Here is a 26125-nt window from a genome sequence, read left to right as displayed (position 1 = left end):
AAACCCCTAAACCCAACCTGAAATCTAACCCTAAAGCTAACCTTAAATACAAACCCCTAAACCTAACCTGAAATCTAACCCTAAAGCTAACCTTAAATACAAACCCCTAAACCCAACCTGAAATCTAACCCTAAAGCTAACCTCAAATACAAACCCCTAAACCTAACCTGAAATCTAACCCTAAAGCTAACCTTAAATACAAACCCCTAAACCTAACCTGAAATCTAACCCTAAACCTAACCTTAAATACAAACCCCTAAACCTAACCTGAAATCTATCCCTAAAGCTAACCTTAAATACAAACCCCTAAACCCAACCTGAAATACAAACTCCTAAACCCAACCTGAAATCTAACCCTAAAGCTAACCTTAAATACAAACCCCTAAACCCAACCTGAAATCTAACCCTAAAGCTAACCTTAAATACAAACCCCTAAACCCAACCTGAAATCTAACCCTAAAGCTAACCTTAAATACAAACCCCTAAACCCAACCTGAAATCTAACCCTAAAGCTAACCTTAAATACAAACCCCTAAAGCTAACCTGAAATACAAACCCCTAAACCTAACCTGAAATCTAACCCTAAACCTAACCTGAAATCTAACCCTAAAGCTAACCTTAAATACAAACCCCTAAACCCAACCTGAAATCTAACCCTAAAGCTAACCTTAAATACAAACCCCTAAACCCAACCTGAAATCTAACCCTAAAGCTAACCTTAAATACAAACCCCTAAAGCTAACCTGAAATACAAACCCCTAAACCTAACCTGAAATCTAACCCTAAACCTAACCTGAAATCTAACCCTAAAGCTAACCTGAAATCTAACCCTAAAGCTAACCTGAAATCTAACCCTAAAGCTAACCTTAAATACAAACCCCTAAACCTAACCTGAAATACAGACCCCTAAACCTAACCTGAAATCTAACCCTAAACCTAACCTGAAATCTAACCCTAAAGCTAACCTTAAATACAAACCCCTAAACCCAACCTGAAATCTAACCCTAAAGCTAACCTTAAATACAAACCCCTAAACCTAACCTGAAATCTAACCCTAAAGCTAACCTTAAATACAAACCCCTAAACCCAACCTGAAATCTAACCCTAAAGCTAACCTCAAATACAAACGCCTAAACCTAACCTGAAATCTAACCCTAAAGCTAACCTTAAATACAAACCCCTAAACCTAACCTGAAATCTAAACCTAAAGCTAACCTTAAATACAAACCCCTAAACCTAACCTGAAATCTAACCCTAAAGCTAACCTTAAATACAAACCCCTAAACCTAACCTGAAATGTAACCCTAAAGCTAACCTTAAATACAAACCCCTAAACCTAACCTGAAATCTAACCCTAAAGCTAACCTTAAATACAAACCCCTAAACCTAACCTGAAATCTAACCCTAAAGCTACCCTTAAATATAAACCCCTAAACCTAACCTGAAATCTAACCCTAAAGCTAACCTTAAATACAAACCCCTAAACCTAACCTGAAATCTAACCCTAAAGCTAACCTTAAATACAAACCCCTAAACCTAACCTGAAATCTAACCCTAAAGCTAACCTTAAATACAAAACCCTAAACCTAACCTGAAATCTAACCCTAAAGCTAACCTTAAATACAAACCCCTAAACCTAACCTGAAATCTAACCCCTAAATCTAACCCCTTACTCCTAACCTTAAATCTAACCCCTAAACCGAACCTGAAATTTAACCCTAAACCTAACCTGAAATCTAACCCTAAAGCTACCCTGAAATCTAACCCTAAAGCTAACCTTAAATACAAACCCCTAAACCTAACCTGAAATACAAACCCCTAAACCTAACCTGAAATCTAACCCTAAACCTAACCTGAAATCTAACCCTAAAGCTAACCTTAAATACAAACCCCTAAACCCAACCTGAAATCTAACCCTAAAGCTAACCTTAAATACAAACCCCTAAACCTAACCTGAAATCTAACCCTAAAGCTAACCTTAAATACAAACCCCTAAACCCAACCTGAAATCTAACCCTAAAGCTAACCTCAAATACAAACCCCTAAACCTAACCTGAAATCTAACCCTAAAGCTAACCTTAAATACAAACCCCTAAACCTAACCTGAAATCTAACCCTAAACCTAACCTTAAATACAAACCCCTAAACCTAACCTGAAATCTATCCCTAAAGCTAACCTTAAATACAAACCCCTAAACCCAACCTGAAATACAAACTCCTAAACCCAACCTGAAATCTAACCCTAAAGCTAACCTTAAATACAAACCCCTAAACCCAACCTGAAATCTAACCCTAAAGCTAACCTTAAATACAAACCCCTAAACCCAACCTGAAATCTAACCCTAAAGCTAACCTTAAATACAAACCCCTAAACCCAACCTGAAATCTAACCCTAAAGCTAACCTTAAATACAAACCCCTAAAGCTAACCTGAAATACAAACCCCTAAACCTAACCTGAAATCTAACCCTAAACCTAACCTGAAATCTAACCCTAAAGCTAACCTTAAATACAAACCCCTAAACCCAACCTGAAATCTAACCCTAAAGCTAACCTTAAATACAAACCCCTAAACCCAACCTGAAATCTAACCCTAAAGCTAACCTTAAATACAAACCCCTAAAGCTAACCTGAAATACAAACCCCTAAACCTAACCTGAAATCTAACCCTAAACCTAACCTGAAATCTAACCCTAAAGCTAACCTGAAATCTAACCCTAAAGCTAACCTGAAATCTAACCCTAAAGCTAACCTTAAATACAAACCCCTAAACCTAACCTGAAATACAGACCCCTAAACCTAACCTGAAATCTAACCCTAAACCTAACCTGAAATCTAACCCTAAAGCTAACCTTAAATACAAACCCCTAAACCCAACCTGAAATCTAACCCTAAAGCTAACCTTAAATACAAACCCCTAAACCTAACCTGAAATCTAACCCTAAAGCTAACCTTAAATACAAACCCCTAAACCCAACCTGAAATCTAACCCTAAAGCTAACCTCAAATACAAACGCCTAAACCTAACCTGAAATCTAACCCTAAAGCTAACCTTAAATACAAACCCCTAAACCTAACCTGAAATCTAAACCTAAAGCTAACCTTAAATACAAACCCCTAAACCTAACCTGAAATCTAACCCTAAAGCTAACCTTAAATACAAACCCCTAAACCTAACCTGAAATGTAACCCTAAAGCTAACCTTAAATACAAACCCCTAAACCTAACCTGAAATCTAACCCTAAAGCTAACCTTAAATACAAACCCCTAAACCTAACCTGAAATCTAACCCTAAAGCTACCCTTAAATATAAACCCCTAAACCTAACCTGAAATCTAACCCTAAAGCTAACCTTAAATACAAACCCCTAAACCTAACCTGAAATCTAACCCTAAAGCTAACCTTAAATACAAACCCCTAAACCAAACCGGAAATCTAACCCTAAAGCTAACCTTAAATACAAACCCCTAAACCTAACCTGAAATCTAACCCTAAAGCTAACCTTAAATACAAACCCCTAAACCTAACCTGAAATCTAACCCTAAAGCTAACCTTAAATACAAAACCCTAAACCTAACCTGAAATCTAACCCTAAAGCTAACCTTAAATACAAACCCCTAAACCTAACCTGAAATCTAACCCCTAAATCTAACCCCTTACTCCTAACCTTAAATCTAACCCCTAAACCGAACCTGAAATTTAACCCTAAACCTAACCTGAAATCTAACCCTAAAGCTACCCTGAAATCTAACCCTAAAGCTAACCTTAAATACAAACCCCTAAACCTAACCTGAAATACAAACCCCTAAACCTAACCTGAAATCTAACCCTAAACCTAACCTGAAATCTAACCCTAAAGCTAACCTTAAATACAAACCCCTAAACCCAACCTGAAATCTAACCCTAAAGCTAACCTTAAATACAAACCCCTAAACCTAACCTGAAATCTAACCCTAAAGCTAACCTTAAATACAAACCCCTAAACCCAACCTGAAATCTAACCCTAAAGCTAACCTCAAATACAAACCCCTAAACCTAACCTGAAATCTAACCCTAAAGCTAACCTTAAATACAAACCCCTAAACCTAACCTGAAATCTAACCCTAAACCTAACCTTAAATACAAACCCCTAAACCTAACCTGAAATCTATCCCTAAAGCTAACCTTAAATACAAACCCCTAAACCCAACCTGAAATACAAACTCCTAAACCCAACCTGAAATCTAACCCTAAAGCTAACCTTAAATACAAACCCCTAAACCCAACCTGAAATCTAACCCTAAAGCTAACCTTAAATACAAACCCCTAAACCCAACCTGAAATCTAACCCTAAAGCTAACCTTAAATACAAACCCCTAAACCCAACCTGAAATCTAACCCTAAAGCTAACCTTAAATACAAACCCCTAAAGCTAACCTGAAATACAAACCCCTAAACCTAACCTGAAATCTAACCCTAAACCTAACCTGAAATCTAACCCTAAAGCTAACCTTAAATACAAACCCCTAAACCCAACCTGAAATCTAACCCTAAAGCTAACCTTAAATACAAACCCCTAAACCCAACCTGAAATCTAACCCTAAAGCTAACCTTAAATACAAACCCCTAAAGCTAACCTGAAATACAAACCCCTAAACCTAACCTGAAATCTAACCCTAAACCTAACCTGAAATCTAACCCTAAAGCTAACCTGAAATCTAACCCTAAAGCTAACCTGAAATCTAACCCTAAAGCTAACCTTAAATACAAACCCCTAAACCTAACCTGAAATACAGACCCCTAAACCTAACCTGAAATCTAACCCTAAACCTAACCTGAAATCTAACCCTAAAGCTAACCTTAAATACAAACCCCTAAACCCAACCTGAAATCTAACCCTAAAGCTAACCTTAAATACAAACCCCTAAACCTAACCTGAAATCTAACCCTAAAGCTAACCTTAAATACAAACCCCTAAACCCAACCTGAAATCTAACCCTAAAGCTAACCTCAAATACAAACGCCTAAACCTAACCTGAAATCTAACCCTAAAGCTAACCTTAAATACAAACCCCTAAACCTAACCTGAAATCTAAACCTAAAGCTAACCTTAAATACAAACCCCTAAACCTAACCTGAAATCTAACCCTAAAGCTAACCTTAAATACAAACCCCTAAACCTAACCTGAAATGTAACCCTAAAGCTAACCTTAAATACAAACCCCTAAACCTAACCTGAAATCTAACCCTAAAGCTAACCTTAAATACAAACCCCTAAACCTAACCTGAAATCTAACCCTAAAGCTACCCTTAAATATAAACCCCTAAACCTAACCTGAAATCTAACCCTAAAGCTAACCTTAAATACAAACCCCTAAACCTAACCTGAAATCTAACCCTAAAGCTAACCTTAAATACAAACCCCTAAACCAAACCGGAAATCTAACCCTAAAGCTAACCTTAAATACAAACCCCTAAACCTAACCTGAAATCTAACCCTAAAGCTAACCTTAAATACAAACCCCTAAACCTAACCTGAAATCTAACCCTAAAGCTAACCTTAAATACAAAACCCTAAACCTAACCTGAAATCTAACCCTAAAGCTAACCTTAAATACAAACCCCTAAACCTAACCTGAAATCTAACCCCTAAATCTAACCCCTTACTCCTAACCTTAAATCTAACCCCTAAACCGAACCTGAAATTTAACCCTAAACCTAACCTGAAATCTAACCCTAAAGCTACCCTGAAATCTAACCCTAAAGCTAACCTTAAATACAAACCCCTAAACCTAACCTGAAATACAAACCCCTAAACCTAACCTGAAATCTAACCCTAAACCTAACCTGAAATCTAACCCTAAAGCTAACCTTAAATACAAACCCCTAAACCCAACCTGAAATCTAACCCTAAAGCTAACCTTAAATACAAACCCCTAAACCTAACCTGAAATCTAACCCTAAAGCTAACCTTAAATACAAACCCCTAAACCCAACCTGAAATCTAACCCTAAAGCTAACCTCAAATACAAACCCCTAAACCTAACCTGAAATCTAACCCTAAAGCTAACCTTAAATACAAACCCCTAAACCTAACCTGAAATCTAACCCTAAACCTAACCTTAAATACAAACCCCTAAACCTAACCTGAAATCTATCCCTAAAGCTAACCTTAAATACAAACCCCTAAACCCAACCTGAAATACAAACTCCTAAACCCAACCTGAAATCTAACCCTAAAGCTAACCTTAAATACAAACCCCTAAACCCAACCTGAAATCTAACCCTAAAGCTAACCTTAAATACAAACCCCTAAACCCAACCTGAAATCTAACCCTAAAGCTAACCTTAAATACAAACCCCTAAACCCAACCTGAAATCTAACCCTAAAGCTAACCTTAAATACAAACCCCTAAAGCTAACCTGAAATACAAACCCCTAAACCTAACCTGAAATCTAACCCTAAACCTAACCTGAAATCTAACCCTAAAGCTAACCTTAAATACAAACCCCTAAACCCAACCTGAAATCTAACCCTAAAGCTAACCTTAAATACAAACCCCTAAACCCAACCTGAAATCTAACCCTAAAGCTAACCTTAAATACAAACCCCTAAACCTAACCTGAAATACAAACCCCTAAACCTAACCTGAAATCTAACCCTAAACCTAACCTGAAATCTAACCCTAAAGCTAACCTGAAATCTAACCCTAAAGCTAACCTGAAATCTAACCCTAAAGCTAACCTTAAATACAAACCCCTAAACCTAACCTGAAATACAGACCCCTAAACCTAACCTGAAATCTAACCCTAAACCTAACCTGAAATCTAACCCTAAAGCTAACCTTAAATACAAACCCCTAAACCCAACCTGAAATCTAACCCTAAAGCTAACCTTAAATACAAACCCCTAAACCTAACCTGAAATCTAACCCTAAAGCTAACCTTAAATACAAACCCCTAAACCCAACCTGAAATCTAACCCTAAAGCTAACCTCAAATACAAACGCCTAAACCTAACCTGAAATCTAACCCTAAAGCTAACCTTAAATACAAACCCCTAAACCTAACCTGAAATCTAAACCTAAAGCTAACCTTAAATACAAACCCCTAAACCTAACCTGAAATCTAACCCTAAAGCTAACCTTAAATACAAACCCCTAAACCTAACCTGAAATGTAACCCTAAAGCTAACCTTAAATACAAACCCCTAAACCTAACCTGAAATCTAACCCTAAAGCTAACCTTAAATACAAACCCCTAAACCTAACCTGAAATCTAACCCTAAAGCTACCCTTAAATATAAACCCCTAAACCTAACCTGAAATCTAACCCTAAAGCTAACCTTAAATACAAACCCCTAAACCTAACCTGAAATCTAACCCTAAAGCTAACCTTAAATACAAACCCCTAAACCAAACCGGAAATCTAACCCTAAAGCTAACCTTAAATACAAACCCCTAAACCTAACCTGAAATCTAACCCTAAAGCTAACCTTAAATACAAACCCCTAAACCTAACCTGAAATCTAACCCTAAAGCTAACCTTAAATACAAAACCCTAAACCTAACCTGAAATCTAACCCTAAAGCTAACCTTAAATACAAACCCCTAAACCTAACCTGAAATCTAACCCCTAAATCTAACCCCTTACTCCTAACCTTAAATCTAACCCCTAAACCGAACCTGAAATTTAACCCTAAACCTAACCTGAAATCTAACCCTAAAGCTACCCTGAAATCTAACCCTAAAGCTAACCTTAAATACAAACCCCTAAACCTAACCTGAAATACAAACCCCTAAACCTAACCTGAAATCTAACCCTAAACCTAACCTGAAATCTAACCCTAAAGCTAACCTTAAATACAAACCCCTAAACCCAACCTGAAATCTAACCCTAAAGCTAACCTTAAATACAAACCCCTAAACCTAACCTGAAATCTAACCCTAAAGCTAACCTTAAATACAAACCCCTAAACCCAACCTGAAATCTAACCCTAAAGCTAACCTCAAATACAAACCCCTAAACCTAACCTGAAATCTAACCCTAAAGCTAACCTTAAATACAAACCCCTAAACCTAACCTGAAATCTAACCCTAAACCTAACCTTAAATACAAACCCCTAAACCTAACCTGAAATCTATCCCTAAAGCTAACCTTAAATACAAACCCCTAAACCTAACCTGAAATGTAACCCTAAAGCTAACCTTAAATGCAAACCCCTAAACCTAACCTGAAATCTAACCCTAAAGCTAACCTTAAATACAAACCCCTAAACCTAACCTGAAATCTAACCCTTAAGCTAACCTTAAATACAAAACCCCTAAACCCAACCTGAAATCTAACCCTAAAGCTAACCTTAAATACAAACCCCTAAACCTAACCTGAAATCTAACCCTAAAGCTAACCTTAAATACAAACCCCTAAACCTAACCTGAAATCTAACCCTAAAGCTAACCTTAAATAGAAACCCCTAAACCTAACCTGAAATCTAACCCTAAAGCTAACCTTAAATACAAACCCCTAAACCTAACCTGAAATACAAACCCCTAAACCTAAACTGAAATCTAACCCTAAAGCTAACCTTAAATACAAACCCCTAAACCCAACCTGAAATACAAACCCCTAAACCCAACCTGAAATCTAAACCTAAAGCTAACCTTAAATACAAACCCCTAAACCCAACCTGAAATACAAACCCGTAAACCTAACCTGAAATCTAACCCTAAAGCTAACCTTAAATACAAACCCCTAAACCTAACCTGAAATCTAACCCTAAAGCTAACCTTAAATACAAACCCCTAAACCCAACCTGAAATCTAACCCTAAAGCTAACCTGAAAAAAAAAAACCCTAAACCCAACCTGAAATCTAACCCTAAAGCTAACCTTAAATACAAACCCCTAAACCCAACCTGAAATACAAACTCCTAAACCCAACCTGAAATCTAACCCTAAAGCTAACCTTAAATACAAACCCCTAAACCCAACCTGAAATCTAACCCTAAAGCTAACCTTAAATACAAACCCCTAAACCTAACCTGAAATCTAACCCTAAAGCTAACCTTAAATACAAACCCCTAAACCCAACCTGAAATCTAACCCTAAAGCTAACCTTAAATACAAACCCCTAAAGCTAACCTGAAATACAAACCCCTAAACCTAACCTGAAATCTAACCCTAAACCTAACCTGAAATCTAACCCTAAAGCTAACCTGAAATCTAACCCTAAAGCTAACCTGAAATCTAACCCTAAAGCTAACCTTAAATACAAACCCCTAAACCTAACCTGAAATACAAACCCCTAAACCTAACCTGAAATTTTACCCTAAACCTAACCTGAAATTTAACCCTAAACCTAACCTGAAATCTAACCCTAAAGCTAACCTGAAATCTAACCCTAAAGCTAACCTTAAATACAAACCCCTAAACCTAACCTGAAATACAAACCCCTAAACCTAACCTGAAATCTAACCCTAAAGCTAACCTGAAATCTAACCCTAAAGCTAACCTTAAATACAAACCCCTAAACCCAACCTGAAATCTAACCCTAAAGCTAACCTTAAATACAAACCCCTAAACCTAACCTGAAATCTAACCCTAAAGCTAACCTTAAATACAAACCCCTAAACCCAACCTGAAATCTAACCCTAAAGCTAACCTCAAATACAAACCCCTAAACCTAACCTGAAATCTAACCCTAAAGCTAACCTTAAATACAAACCCCTAAACCTAACCTGAAATCTAAACCTAAAGCTAACCTTAAATACAAACCCCTAAACCTAACCTGAAATCTAACCCTAAAGCTAACCTTAAATACAAACCCCTAAACCTAACCTGAAATGTAACCCTAAAGCTAACCTTAAATACAAACCCCTAAACCTAACCTGAAATCTAACCCTAAAGCTAACCTTAAATACAAACCCCTAAACCTAACCTGAAATCTAACCCTAAAGCTACCCTTAAATATAAACCCCTAAACCTAACCTGAAATCTAACCCTAAAGCTAACCTTAAATACAAACCCCTAAACCTAACCTGAAATCTAACCCTAAAGCTAACCTTAAATACAAACCCCTAAACCAAACCTGAAATCTAACCCTAAAGCTAACCTTAAATACAAACCCCTAAACCTAACCTGAAATCTAACCCTAAAGCTAACCTTAAATACAAACCCCTAAACCTAACCTGAAATCTAACCCTAAAGCTAACCTTAAATACAAAACCCTAAACCTAACCTGAAATCTAACCCTAAAGCTAACCTTAAATACAAACCCCTAAACCTAACCTGAAATCTAACCCCTAAATCTAACCCCTTACTCCTAACCTTAAATCTAACCCCTAAACCGAACCTGAAAATTAAACCAAACCCTATCTCCTGACCCTAAATCTAACCCCTAACTCCTAACCTTAAATCTAACCCCTAACCCTATTTATAACCCATTTCCTAACCCTAACGCCAAACCCTAAATCTAACCCCTAACCCTAATTATAACCCTAAATCTAACCCCTAACTCCTAACCCTAAATCTACCCCCTAACCCTAACTCCTAACCTTCAATCTAAGCTATTCCTAATTATAACCCTAAATCTAACACCAAACCCTAATAATAACCCTAAATCTAACCGCAAACCTTAATTATAATCCTAAATCTAGGCCCTAATCCTAACTCCTAACCCTAAATCTAACCCCTAACCCCTAACCCTATTTCTAACGCTAAATCTAACCCTTAAACCTATTTGTAACTCTAATCCTAAACCCTAAACCTCAAATAGTGTGGATTGGCGAAATGTCCCCAACTGTCCACAGTTGTATTGTTTTACTATCCTTGGGAGGACTTCTGGTAGTAGAACCAAACCATAAACACGCACACACACACACACACACACACACACACACACACACACACACACACACACACACACACACACACACACACACACACAGGGGCTCTATTGTTCTTCTATTCAAACCCATTATACACTATTGCAGAAAGAGAGAGAGCGAGAGAGAGAGAGAGAGAAAGAGAGCGAGAGAGAGTGAGAGAGAGAGAAAGAGAAAGAGAGTGAGAGAGAGTGAGAGAGAGAGAGAGAGAGAGAGAGAGAGAGAGAGAGAGAGAGGGAGAGAGATGGAAATGGGGTGAATGTTGAGACTAGCAGACAGAAGGTAAATTCAGAACAAACAACTCTAAGTCAGACTTGAACTCGCTCACTGTCATTGGTGCAGATATGTGTGTGTGTACGTGTGCACATGTGTGTGTGCAGTCGTGGCCTCGTGCCAGTCAGACAGGAGTAGAAATGACAAGGCAACCGCAAAGTACAGCTGAGCCCTGGAGCACATCATGTTTTTGGACTCCAAATGAAAAGGCATCAGAGCACCAATAGGTGCAGGTCAGGCAGGACAGCCAAGGCTGGGGGATCAGGTCAGTCCCTATATACACATCTGTTAGACATGGCACTTGAGCAGTTGTACAGTACCAGTCAATAAGCACACCTGTTAATTGAAATGCATTCCAGGTGACAACCTCATGAAGCTGAATGAGAGAATACCAAGAGTGTGCAAAGCTGTCATCAAGGCAAATGGTGGCTACTTGAAGAATCTAAAATCTAAAATATATTTTGGTTTGTTTAACACTTTTTTGGTTACTACATGATTCCATATGTGTTATTTCATAGTTTTGATGTCTTCACTATTATTCTACAATGTAGAAAATAGTAAAAATAAAGAAAAATCCTGGAATGAGTCGGTATGTCCAAACTTTTGACTGGTACTCTATATCTCAGGAGGCTGATTTTGGGGAGACGGCTCAAATAATGACTGTAATGGAATCAAAAACAAGGAAACCATGTATTTGATGTTTGATGTGTCGATAACATTCCATTCATTCCATTCCAGCCATTACTATGAGCCTGTCCTCCCCAATTAAGGTGTTGTTTATGGCTTGGTTTTTCTGGCTTCTTGACCTCTGCTTCTAGTGAGCCTGAGGCAGCCTTATATCACTGCAAGGGTGATGTCTCAGCTGTCTGAAACTGACTGACTGCTTGGTCTCAGGTGAAATTATAAGGATATGTCTTATTAACGGGATGAAGGATGGTGGGTGGAGGATGCTAGTTCCATGTTATGGGTTTGCTGTCCATGTTGCTAATAAGTTTAAGGGTGACGCTGCAGGAATGACTATTCAGTGGCTGCTGTCCTTGGTGCTGAAAATGTTTGCAGTACTGCCGCCCGGGGTCATATGAATCCAGGGTGGCAGTACTGAAGCGACTGTGTGTGCGTGGTTGTGTGTGTGTGTGTGTGTGTGTGTGTGTGTGTGTGTGTGTGTGTGTGTGTGTGTGTGTGTGTGTGTGTGTGTGTGTGTGTGTGTGTGTGTGTGTGTGTGTGTGTGTGTGTGTGTGTGTTTATTATACTAGGAACTGAAAAAAGAGATTTCATCATTTCTCCTCTCTCTTTCCTGAGCTCAAGTATTGTCTGATAGTAGAGAAATATATTTATTCTGAAATTAACAGAATGATCTATTCAGAAACTCAATTTGAACTCAATTACGGCATCTCTCCCAGTCGACCAAGCCTTTGTAGCGGTAATTGTGGCTGGGATCCTCAGACTCAGATCCTTTGAACAGTAAATTGCAGCGGAACTCAAACCTTTAGCAGAACGGTGGGGAGCATTCTAATTCTGATGACAGGGGAGGGGGCAGGAGGGGGAGGAGGGGGTGCAGATGTTTTACACAGGAACAGGTACAAGTAGTGTGTGAGAGTGCCTGAAGTAAAACACTGCGCGTGAGCTTGGGATGACAGCTTGGAATGACACATCAAACACACACAGACACACATACGCAAACAAAACCCACACAGATATGTCAACAGGCACAAATAGCCATGAGCACACAAAAAAGCAGGCAGGGACACACACATACACAACCACTCATGCTCACAACGACGGGAAAACAAGGACTCTGCGAGCGTTGAGCTAATGAATTTGTCAATTCCAGCCCTGGCACTTGTAATGATAATGCAACAAGCTTATGTCCATAAACCTCACATTTTTAAAGGTTTAGTTTAGGCATTCATTTTGAATGGTTAAGGTAAGGGTTAAGGTTTGAGATAGGGAGCTGGAGCTTGTGGCTTATGCCCATCCCCCATCCCCGTCCACAACACCCCAGAAAAACCAAGCCTATTTGACGACGATAGCGGTCACGGTTGCCCCTAGTGGCCAGTTTTTAAGTAATCTCCCGACGTCCTGCTTACCTGGATGGATGTCGAATTCCGCAGTGGCTCTTGAGCGACCTGGCTGGATAATGAGCTTACAGTGGCTTGAGCTCACAGAGCCGACACACACACACACACACACACACACACACACACACACACACACACACACACACACACACTAAAACCGCTATCAGTAAGCGTGCCATGGCTAAATAGCTAACAGCCGGACAACCAATGCCACATTAATTACAGAACCTACTGGGAGTGCTGGCAAGGGACTATGTGTGAGAGGGAGAGAGAGAGAGACAACCAATGCCACATTAAATACAGAACCTACTGGGAGTGCTGGCAAGGGACTATGTGTGAGAGGGAGAGAGGGAGAGACAACCAATGCCACATTAATTACAGAACCTACTGGGAGTGCTGGCAAGGGACTATGTGTGAGAGGGAGAGAGGGAGAGAGGGAGAGACAACCAATGCCACATTAATTACAGAACCTACTGGGAGTGCTGGCAAGGGACTATGTGTGCGAGGGAGAGAGGGAGAGACAACCAATGCCACATTAATTACAGAACTTACTGGGAGTGCTGGCAAGGGACTATGTGTGAGAGGGAGAGAGGGAGAGACAACCAATGCCACATTAAATACAGAACCTACTGGGAGTGCTGGCAAGGGACTATGTGTGAGAGGGAGAGAGAGAGAGACAACCAATGCCACATTAAATACAGAACCTACTGGGAGTGCTGGCAAGGGACTATGTGTGAGAGGGAGAGAGGGAGAGACAACCAATGCCACATTAATTACAGAACCTACTGGGAGTGCTGGCAAGGGACTATGTGTGAGAGGGAGAGAGGGAGAGACAACCAATGCCACATTAATTACAGAACCTACTGGGAGTGCTGGCAAGGGACTATGTGTGAGAGGGAGAGAGGGAGAGACAACCAATGCCACATTAATTACAGAACCTACTGGGAGTGCTGGCAAGGGACTATGTGTGAGAGGGAGAGAGGGAGAGACAACCAATGCCACATTAATTACAGAACCTACTGGGAGTGCTGGCAAGGGACTATGTGTGAGAGGGAGAGAGGGAGAGACAACCAATGCCACATTAATTACAGAACCTACTGGGAGTGCTGGCAAGGGACTATGTGTGAGAGGGAGAGAGGGAGAGACAACCAACCAGGTGTTAAGCTGAACCCTCTTTTTTCCCCCCAGGGGATGAAACACCGACAACAAAGCTATAACCTGAAACTGTCTTTGTCTCTTTCTACCAGAGACACAGTAGAAACTGTTATTATCAACCAGATCTCTCACCTCTGATGATAAAGGCATTGATATGATAAACAGACAGAATAGAGAGTTCAGGCGCTGGGGCAGGGTACTATTTACATTTCAACAGCTTATGATGAGAATGTCACAAAACAGTGTTAAAGAACACGTACCTGATACGATTCATAGAATATTGTTGATGAGTGATCACCTCCTAAATCAAATACCACACAGTGCTTGATCTACACTGAACAAAAATATAAACACAACATGCAACAATTTCTAATATTTTACTTAGTTACAGTTCACTTAACGAAATTAGTAAATTGAAATGAATTCATGAGGCCCTAATCTATGAGTTTCACATGACTGGGAATACAGAAATGCATCTGTTGGTCACAGATGCCTATAAAAATAAGGTAGTGGTGTGAATCAGAAAACCAGTCAGTATCTGGTGTGACCCCCATTTGATTCATGCAGTGTGACACATCTGCATCGCATAGAGTTGATCAGGCTGTTGATTGTGGCCTGTGGAATGGTGTCCCATTCCTCTTCAATGGCTGTGCGAAGTTGCTGGATATTAGCGGGAACTGGAACACCCCGTCATACACTTAGATCCAGAGCCTCCCAAACTTGCTCAATGGGTGACATGTCTGGTGAGTATGCAGGCCATGAAAGAACTGGGAAATGTTCAGCTACCAGGAATTGTGTACAGATCCATGTGACATGGGGCCCTGCATTATCATCACATGAGGTGATTGTGGTGGATGAATGGTACAGCAATGGGCCACAGGATATCGTCATGGTATCTCTGTGCATTCAAATTGACATCGATAAAATGCAATTGTGTTCATTGTCCGTAGCTTATGCCTACCAATACCATGAGCCCACCACCACCTCTGTTCACAACGTTGACATCAGCAAACCACTCTCCAACATGACACCATACACGCTGTCTGCCATCTTCCCAGTACAGTTGAAACCGGCATTCATCCGTGAAGAGCACACTTCTCCAGCGTGCCAGTGGCCATTGAAGTTGATCACTTGCCCACAGAAGTGGGTTACGACACCGAATAACAGTCAAGTCAAGACCCTGGTGAGGACAATGAGTACGCAGATGAGCTTACCTAAGACCGTTTCTGAATAGTTTGTGCTGAAATTATTTGGTTGTGCAAACCCACAAACCCACAGCTGTCTGGGTGGCTGGTCTCAGATGATCCTGCAGGTGAAGAAGATGGATGTCGAGGTCCTGTGCTGGCATGGTTACACGTGGTCTGCGATTGTGAGGCAGGTTGGACGTACTGCTAAATTCTCTAAAAGGATGTTGGAGGCGGCTTATGGTAGAGAAATTAACATTAAATCTAGAAACAGCTCTGGTGGACATTCTTGCAGTTAGCATGCCAATTGCACGCTCCCTCAAAACTTGAGACGTGGCGTTGTGTTGTGTGACAAAACTGCACGTTTTAGAGTGGCCTTTTATTGTCCCTGCAGCACAAGGTGCATCTGTGTACTGATCATGCTATTTAATCAGCTTCTTGATATGCCACACCTGTCAGGTGGATGGATTATCTTGGTAAAGGAGAAATGCTCAATAAAAGGGATGGAAACTAATTTGTGCATTTGAGAAAAATAAGCTTTTTGTGCAGACTTTTTGTGCACAGATGATTTCTGGGATATTTTATTTCAGCTCATGAGACATGGGACCAACACTTTACATGTTGTGTTTATATTTTTGTTCAATGTAGCTGCAAGCACAACCTTAACTCTTACTGTTCTTTTCCTGTGTTCACCTTTATTTGTGTCATGCCTGCTCCCACTCCCGCTCCCTCTCTCTGGTGCTCGAGGGCGCCAGGCGGCCCATCATTACCCACACCTGTCACAATTGTTAGGCGCATAAGCGCTTCATTAAACTCACCTGGACTCTATTACCTTATTGATTGCCTCCCGTATATCTGTCACTTCCTCAGTTTCTTCCCCGTGTCTGCATTATTGTCGTTGTTTTCCTTGTCCAGAAGTTGTCCTTGTTTTGTTTCATGTCTGTTTATCCATTAAATGTTCACTCCCTGTACATGCTTCTCGCCTCCTGGCGTCTGTCCTCACAGAATGCAGACACCAATATTGGAAGCATCAGGGAGTTTTGTTTTGTTTTGGTTGGTAACGTCGGGTTCGGGTGCTGCTGCCGAAGGAACCGGGGGTGCCTCAGCTGGCTCGTCAGGCTTCCACGCCTCAGCTGGCTCGAGAGGTTTCCTTGCCTCGGTTGGCTCGGCAGGTTCCCACGCCTCAGCCAGCTCGTCGGGCGTCCATGCTTCAGCCAGCCTGTCGGACTTCCATACCTCAGCTCGCCCAGGTGGGACACCGGGTGGCACCCCTAGCGGAGGGGGGTACTGTCACGCCTGCTTCCGCCAGGCGGACCATCATTACGTACACCTGTCACCATCGTTACTCGCATCAGTGCTTCATGGGTCTCACCTGGACTCTATTACCTTACTGATTAGCTCCTCTAAATCTGTCACTTCCTCAGTTTCTTCCCTGTGTCTGCATTAATGTTGTTATGTTTTCCTTGTCCAGATGCTGTCCTTGTTTTGTTTCATGTCTGTTTATCCATTAAATGTTCACTCCCTGTACTTGCTTCTCCTCTCCCCCAGCATCTGTCCTCACAATTTGACCTGTTTCTTCGCAGAAAATACACCTGATGCAATGTTTAGTAATATTGGCCCTGGCCCTGAACCCAAAACTACACAGCAAATGTGTGTTCCATGCATTCGGTGAGTGTTCTGTGAGCGTTCCAGGAGTGTTCTGTTTTTGATTGCGAAACCATGGAAGCACAGGATATTTTTATCAGTTGTTTACACTTTACAGACCATAGAACCCTTGAAAATAGACTTGAAGCATAAAAAGACAGCTACTTCACAGATGTGCTGTTTCACTGATGTGCTGTGACCAGTGCTCTCTGGCATGTCTCATTGATTACAGTGGGAGCGTTTTAACTGTGGCTGACCAACGTTCAAAACACAGATATGCTACGGTTCCAGTGTAGTCTCTATAGCAACCAGGTCTGTCTGTTTGTAGCTGCAAGACCACAGGACAGTGTCACCTAGAGAGACAAACCATCATCTTAGCTAACACACACACACTCATACGCACACACAAATCTGGAGAGAAAATGATCTTAACTAGTTGCTAATTCTGAACTACGATGCTCTCACTCTTGGGAAGTAGGTCCACACACACACACAAACATGCACGTGTGCACGCACGCAAACACACACGTACACACGCATGTATACACACACACACACACACACACACACACACACACACACACACACACACACACACAAACACACACACACACACACACACATATACATTCCCACACACACCTATACATTCCCCCTCACACACACCTCCATATCTCTCTCTCGAGTGACAGGACTAATCCCTCTCAATTTCCTCAGAGCAGGATGGCCTAAGTGCCCATTACAAGTCATTATAAGCAGTCATAGGTGTAAGTGGACCACATTCAGAGACAAGAACCCTGCCGCCTTGGAAACCTGTCCAACTGTCAGCGCCAACTAGAGAGCAGGAAAGAGGGAGGGAGAAGAGCAGGATAGGAGAAAGGGATGAGGAGAAAGGGATTTGTAGAAGGGAGAATGATGAGAAAGACAGAAAGAGAGGGAGACAAGGTGGTAGGGAAAGGGGAGAGTGGTTGGTGGCTAAGAAGGGAGAGGGTGAGAAAAGAAAGGGTAGAGGAGAGAAGGGATGAAGAGACAAAGACAGAGAAAGAGAGAGGGGGGAAAGAAAAAGGAGAGAGAGAGAGAGCGGGAGATAAAGGGAGAGTTAAATGGTGTGTGATTGTCTTGAATAGCAGACAGACCCATTGTCTGAGCTATCAATCTCAGATAGAAGCTCTACCAAGGTCACACACACACACACCCACACCCACACCAACACACACACACATACCAGGGTAAGTGCTGCAGTCATTGACAGGGACATTGTGTGAAACATTATTCTACAGATAATCACCAAATAGCCTCAAAGCATTTTACCCTCCTTGACTGCCTAGACCTGGGGAGTAGGGAGGGATGGACACACGGTTAAGCACACATATTAACACAAACACACTCACACGTGCACGCTATCTCTCTCTCTCACACACATGCTCGTCTTTCGAGACCCACGTGTGTTTGATAACAGATGATAATCAGCTGAGGGGAAGCGATGAACCAATGGCGGGAATGAACGCAATTGCACATTAGATGAGGCATTCTCAGTAGGATGAACCTAGTATGTTGATATTTGTTGTTTACTGCTTTTGTTTGTACTAAACAGTATGTTCTAAATAGTATGTAGTACAATTAGTACACAGTATGTAGTTTAAGTAAGTAGTAGACAAGCCGGGTTACGGACATGTCTTTAACACTCACACTGTTCAACTTTTAATCACATATTTCCTAGAAAGTCCAGTTGTGTCTAGTATGAGGTGAGAATGTCTATAACTATGCTAATGAAGTGTGTGTGTCTGGTATGATCATGTTAAAGGTAGAACTAGGATCAGATGTGACGTACCAGCAGCACAGTGTATCCTTCATGATTCATAGCTCACACACTCTGCAGGTTTCCCTGTCATTTGAGGTTATGAGCACGAATCCATTGGAGCTCTTCACAGTCTGTTTGACAGCCCTGCCTCACACACACGCGTGCAAGCATGCACAGACACACACACACACACACACACACACACACACACACACACACACACACACACACACACACACACACACACACACTCACACACAGACACACACACTGAGAGGCTGGGAGGACAGATAGAGTTAAGTGGTGCTAAAACAATGATGATGTGTTTGACTGAAGGTGATGCAGCAGTACAACTACCTCTGTAAGGTGAGGAACACTAATGCTAAAGGAGTTTAGATCACTGACACACCGAGAGGGAGAAAAGAAAGGGATCTCTCTATCTCTCTTCATCTGAGCAGAATCTCGGCCCATATTAATACAACGACGACCCTAGAGATCCATCACATGCAGATTGATAAAGCTGTAGGTACATACACACGGGTGTACAAAGCTGCAGGTTTTTGGCTTGGCCACATCTGAGCGGGTTTTATGAATGTGACTTGTGTTAGCTTAGTGGGATTAGAGAGAGAGAGAGTGCAAGTGTGTGTGTGTGTGTGTGTGTATAGTCTTGTTGTAAATCCGTCTAAGCTAAGCTATGAGGCTCCGACTGGGACCATAAAACAGCTAAAGCTCTGGACCACACAGCAACAAACACACACACACTAACAAACACAAACACAAACACACACAAACTGTAATCACATCAGTAATAATGAAAGGCTTTGAAAGGCTGGTCATGGCACACATCAACTACATCATCCCAGACACGCTGGGCCCCAACAGATCCACAGACGACGCAATCCCAATTGCACTCCCCTCTGCCTTCTCCCACCTAAAAAAGATCAATACCTATGTGAGGATGCTGTTCATTGACTACAGCACAGCGTTCAACACCATGGTGCCCTGCAAGCTTGACCTGGTACTAAACACCTCCCTCTGCAATTGGATCCTGGACTTCCTGACTGACTTCCCCAGGTGGTAAGAGTAGGTAACAACACCTCCACCACACTGACCCTCAACACCTGGGCCTCCCAGGGGCATGTGCTTAAACCCCTCCTGTACTCCCTGTTCACCCACGACTGTGTGGCCACGCACGACTTTAACTCCATCATCAAGTTTGCAGAGGACATGACGGTGGTATGCCTGATCACCAACGGCGATGAGGTCAGAGAGGGAGGAGGTCAGAGACCTGGCAGTGTGGTGCAAGGACAACAACCTCTCTCTTAATGTCAGCAAGACCAATGAGCTGATCGTGGACTACAGGAAACAGGGGCAGGTGCACATCCCCCATCCCTATAGACTTGGCCGCAGTGGAGAGGGTCAAGAGCTTCAAATTCCTTGGTGTCCACACCATGGTCCTCTCACACCAGCACAGTCGTGTGCCGCAGTGCCTCTCTCCGTCATGGCCCATCAGATCCTTGGGAACTTTTACAGCTGCACCATCGAGAGCATCCTGACTGGTTGTATCATCGTCTGGTATGGCAACTACACCACCCTCGACTGGAAGGCCCAACAGAAGGTGGTGCTGCCGGTCCAACACATAACTGGGGGTGAGCTCCCAGCTATCCAGGATGTACATGCCAGGCAGTGTCTGAGAAAGGCCCGAAAAACTGCCATTGACTCCAACCACCCTAGACATGAACTGTTCTCCATGCTCACATCAGGCAGGCGGTACCAGTTTATCACGGCTCAGACCAACAGACTCCTAAACAGCTACTATGTCCTGGCCATAAGACTGTTGTATTGCTGATACCTACTGCTCCCCCTCACACCTACGCTGCTGCTAAAATGACTGTTGATTAGATTTATTACTACCACTACGCTGCTGTTCATTGATTGAATTCCACTACCATTAGTATCTTTCTATTTATCCTGCTACTGGTCACTATTACTCCTGTTTACATGTACTGTATATATTACCATAAGTATATTACCATGATCATTTACATATTCCTGCTACCAGTCACCTTTCAGTCCACTTTACATTTATATCAACCTATCACGCTCACACTAACACACTCACACTAACACACTCACAATAACACACTCACACTAACACACTCACACTAACACACTGACATTAACACATTCACACTCACACTAACACACTCAAACTAACACACTCACACTAACACACTCACACTGACACACTAACATTAACACATTCACACTCACACTAACACACTCAAACTAACACTAACAGACTCACACAAACACACTCACACTAACATACTAACACTAACACACCCACACTAACACACTCACACACTAACATTAACACATTCACACTCACACTAACACACTAACATTAACACATTCACACTAACACACTCAAACTAACAGTAACACACTCACACTCACACTAACACACTCACACTAACACACTAACATTAACACATTCACACTCACACTAACACACTCACACTAACACACTAACATTAACACATTCACACTCACACTAACACACTCAAACTAACACTAACAGACTCACACAAACACACTCACACTAACATACTAACACTAACACACCCACACTAACACACTCACAATAACACACTCACACTAACACACTCACACTAACACACTAACATTAACACATTCACACTAACACACTCAAACTAACAGTAACACACTCACACTCACACTAACACACTCACACTAACACATTCACAATAACACACTCACACTAACACACTCACACTAACACACTAACATTAACACATTCACACTCACACTAACACACTCAAACTAACACTAACAGACTCACACAAACACACTCACACTAACATACTAACACTAACACACCCACACTAACACACTCACACTAACACACTCACACTAACACACTAACATTAACACATTCACACTCACATTAACACACTCAAACTAACACTAACAGACTCACACAAACACACTCACACTAACATACTAACACTAACACACCCACACTAACACACTCACAATAACACACTCACACTAACACACTCACACTAACACACTAACATTAACACATTCACACTAACACACTCAAACTAACACTAACACACTCACACTAACACACTCACACTAACATACTAACACTAACACACTCACACTAACACACTCACACGAACACACGAACACACTAACACACTCACACTAACACACTCATACAAACACTAACACTAACACTAACACTAACACAGTCACACTAACACAGTCACACTAACACAAACACTAACACACTAACACAAACACACTCACACTAACACTAACACACTCCCACTAACACACTCACACTCACATACTCACACTTAAACACTAGCAAACTAACACACTCGTATAATCACACTAACACTAACACACTCACGCTAACACACTCACGCTAACACACTCACATTAACACACTAACACTAACACACTCATACTAACACCCTCACACTAACACACTCACACACTAACACACTCATACAAACACTAACACTAACACTAACACTAACACAGTCACACTAACACAGTCACACTAACACAAACACTAACACACTAACACAAACACACTCACACTAACACTAACACACTCCCACTAACACACTCACACTCACATACTCACACTTAAACACTAACAAACTAACACACTCACACTAACACACTCATATAATCACACTAACACTAACACACTCACGCTAACACACTCACGCTAACACACTCACATTAACACACTAACACTAACACACTCATACTAACACCCTCACACTAACACACTCACACACTAACACACTCACACTAACACTAACACACTCACACTAACACATTAACACACTAACACTACCACACTCACACTAACACACACACACACTAATGCACTCACACACACACACAAACACACTCACACTAACACACTCACACTAACACACTCACACTTACACACACACTCACACACTAACAGACTAACACAAACACACTCACACTAACACTAAAACACTCACACTAACACACTCACACTAACACACTCACACTAACACACTAACACACTCACACACTAACACGATAACACACTCACACTAACACACTCACACTCACACTAACACACTCACACTAACACACTAACACACTCACACACTAACACACTCACACTAACACACTAACACACTAACACACTAACACGATAACACACTCACACACTCACAAAATCACACTAACACTAACACACTCACACAAACACATTAACACACTCACACGAACACATTAACACACTCACACTAACACACTAACACACTCACACTAACACACTCACACTAACACACTCACACTAACACTAACACTAACACACTAACACACTAACACACACACACTAATACTTACACACTAACTCACACTAACACACTCACACACTCACACAAACAAACTAACACTAACACACTCACACTCACACACTAACACTAACACACTAACACACTCACACTAACACACTCACACTAATACTTTCACACTTACACACTCACACACTCACACTAACACACTCACACACTCACACTAATACACTCACACTCACACACTAACACTAACACACAAACACATTCACACTAACACACTAACACACTCACACTAACACACTAACCACTAGGTTACCTTGGGGCGGCAGGGTAGCCTAGTGGTTAGAGCGTTGAACTAGTAACTGAAAGGTTGCTAGTCCGAGCTGACAAGGTACAAATCTGTCGTTCTGCCCCTGAACAGGCAGTTAACCCACTGTTCCTAGGCCATCATTGAAAATAAGAATTTGTTCTGAACTGACTTGCCTAGTACAATAAAGGTAAAATAAAACATACTAACACACTCACACACTCACACTAACACGTACTTACACACCCACCTCTGCTGCTACACCATTTACTACTATTATGATTATGATTATGATTATTATTACTATTATTATTATTATTATTATTACTATTATTAGTATTAGTATTATTATTACTATTGTTATTATTATTATTACTATTATTATTATTACTATAAGTATTATTATTATTACTATTATTAGTATTATTATTACTATTGTTATTATTATTATTATTAGTATTAGTATTAGTATTACTATTGTTATTATTATTATTATTACTATAATTATTATTATTATTACTATTATTAGTATTAGTATTATTATTACTATTGTTATTATTATTATTGCTATTGTTAGTATTAGTAGTATTATTACTATTGTTATTATTATTATTACTATTATTATTATTACTAAAATTATTATTATTATTACTATTATTAGTATTAGTATTATTTTTACTATTATTATTATTATTATTGTTATTATTATTATTACTATTATTATTATTATTTATCCTGCCACCAGTCATAGCTCCTAATCCCTACCTACAGTACATACACATATCTAATACATTCCATTATCCCTGCATATTGTACCTGTGGTATTGGCACTGACCTTGTAAATGGCTTCTTCTCTTATTCCTTATGTCTCTTTATTCTTTATTCATTACACTATATTTAGAATACTGTTGGGTAGGGTTTACAAGTTAAGCATTTCACTGTACTAGTGAGTGCGTCAAATAAAATGCACACAGACACACAAACACGCACACACACACACGTACATGCACGCGCATGCACACACAGGTACACACAAGCACACATGCACACACACACAGAGAGCCGCTATAAACAGTGCTGTGTTCTAGGGTAAGACAGTAAGATAACAACATGTGGAGATGTTTACCTGCTCTGTGTGTCTCTGAACCAGGTGCTGCACTCAGGTGTTGTGACCAGGCCTGTTGCACTAAGGGAAGTTATAGCCGGTGTTGTGACACCTTCCGTTCAGCTGATCATTTCAGTGTCGAGCTGGTGGTTAATTACCATCAGGTTTAAATTCAGCAGCTGTGATTACAGCCGCACGCATGCACGCACAAATACACACACAAAGAGAGAGAAAAAAGGGTGGGGGGGTAGAGAGATAGAGGGAGAGAAAGAGGGGGGAGACAGAAAGCTATGATTAGAGTCAGGTAAGAGTTCAGACAGGTTAAACAGCTCCACTGATTAGAGTCTTTAAACTGTCTCTTTACCTTGTCAGGGGTTAGACCTGCTGAGGTGTGTTTGCATGTGAATATGCCCGTGTGTATGTCTCTGAACTTAGCTCCAACTTGAGAAAATGTTGGCAAAATTAAATAAACTTAAATTGATATCTTTGTCTCAAATGTTCATTCAACTAGAAATTAATATTTGGCATCTAACCTAAAATATTACTGTAGAACTTGTTTCACACACAGTGCTGTTAACATTCAATGTTTTCAACTTAAATATTTGACACATACATTGTTGAAATGCATTTTTACAGTAATTAATATTCAACATGTCCTCACCTCAGATTTGAACTCGCAACCTCTTGATTCACGGCAGTCCAATCAGTCCAATCTTCCTGCTAAACCCCCTTGTTGGTGTCAAAGACAGATTTTTCATGTATTGCTACAATTCGCACTTCAAAGTATATCTCAGCTCTGTTAAAAGTACACTCAAGAAAAAACGTTTGTAAATATCATAGTGACTTAGGTGTAACATTAAAACAGATTAACATGCCCCACCAACATTAGACAACTACAGAGAAAAATTCAATTGCTGAAATATGTCAATCAAATCAATGATTGAGAGAATAGTCAGATTAACTGATAACTGACACATACATGGTTGTCCTCTCCCTAGGAGTTCATATCCAAGGTGTTGAATAATGATGAATGTATAAATTAACATGCACAATGTAATCACAACATGGTAGCTGCAAAAAACACTCAAACTGGACTGTTTTATCTTCATTCAAAGACTCAGCCATGGACACTCGTACTGACAGTTGCTGCTGCCTCGCGTGATGTATTGCTGTCTCTACCTTCTTGCCCTTTGTGCTACTGTCTGTGCCCAATAATGTTTGTAACATATTTTTAGCTGCTACCAGCTAAATCCCAGCCCCGGTCCCCACAGGAGGCCTTTTGCTTTTTGGTAGGCTGTCATTCATTTGTTCTTAACTCAATTGTCTAG

Source organism: Oncorhynchus mykiss, chromosome 5 (assembly GCF_013265735.2).
Source record: "Oncorhynchus mykiss isolate Arlee chromosome 5, USDA_OmykA_1.1, whole genome shotgun sequence".
Lineage (NCBI taxonomy): Eukaryota > Metazoa > Chordata > Actinopteri > Salmoniformes > Salmonidae > Oncorhynchus > Oncorhynchus mykiss.
Note: the sequence above shows the minus strand (reverse complement) of the source record.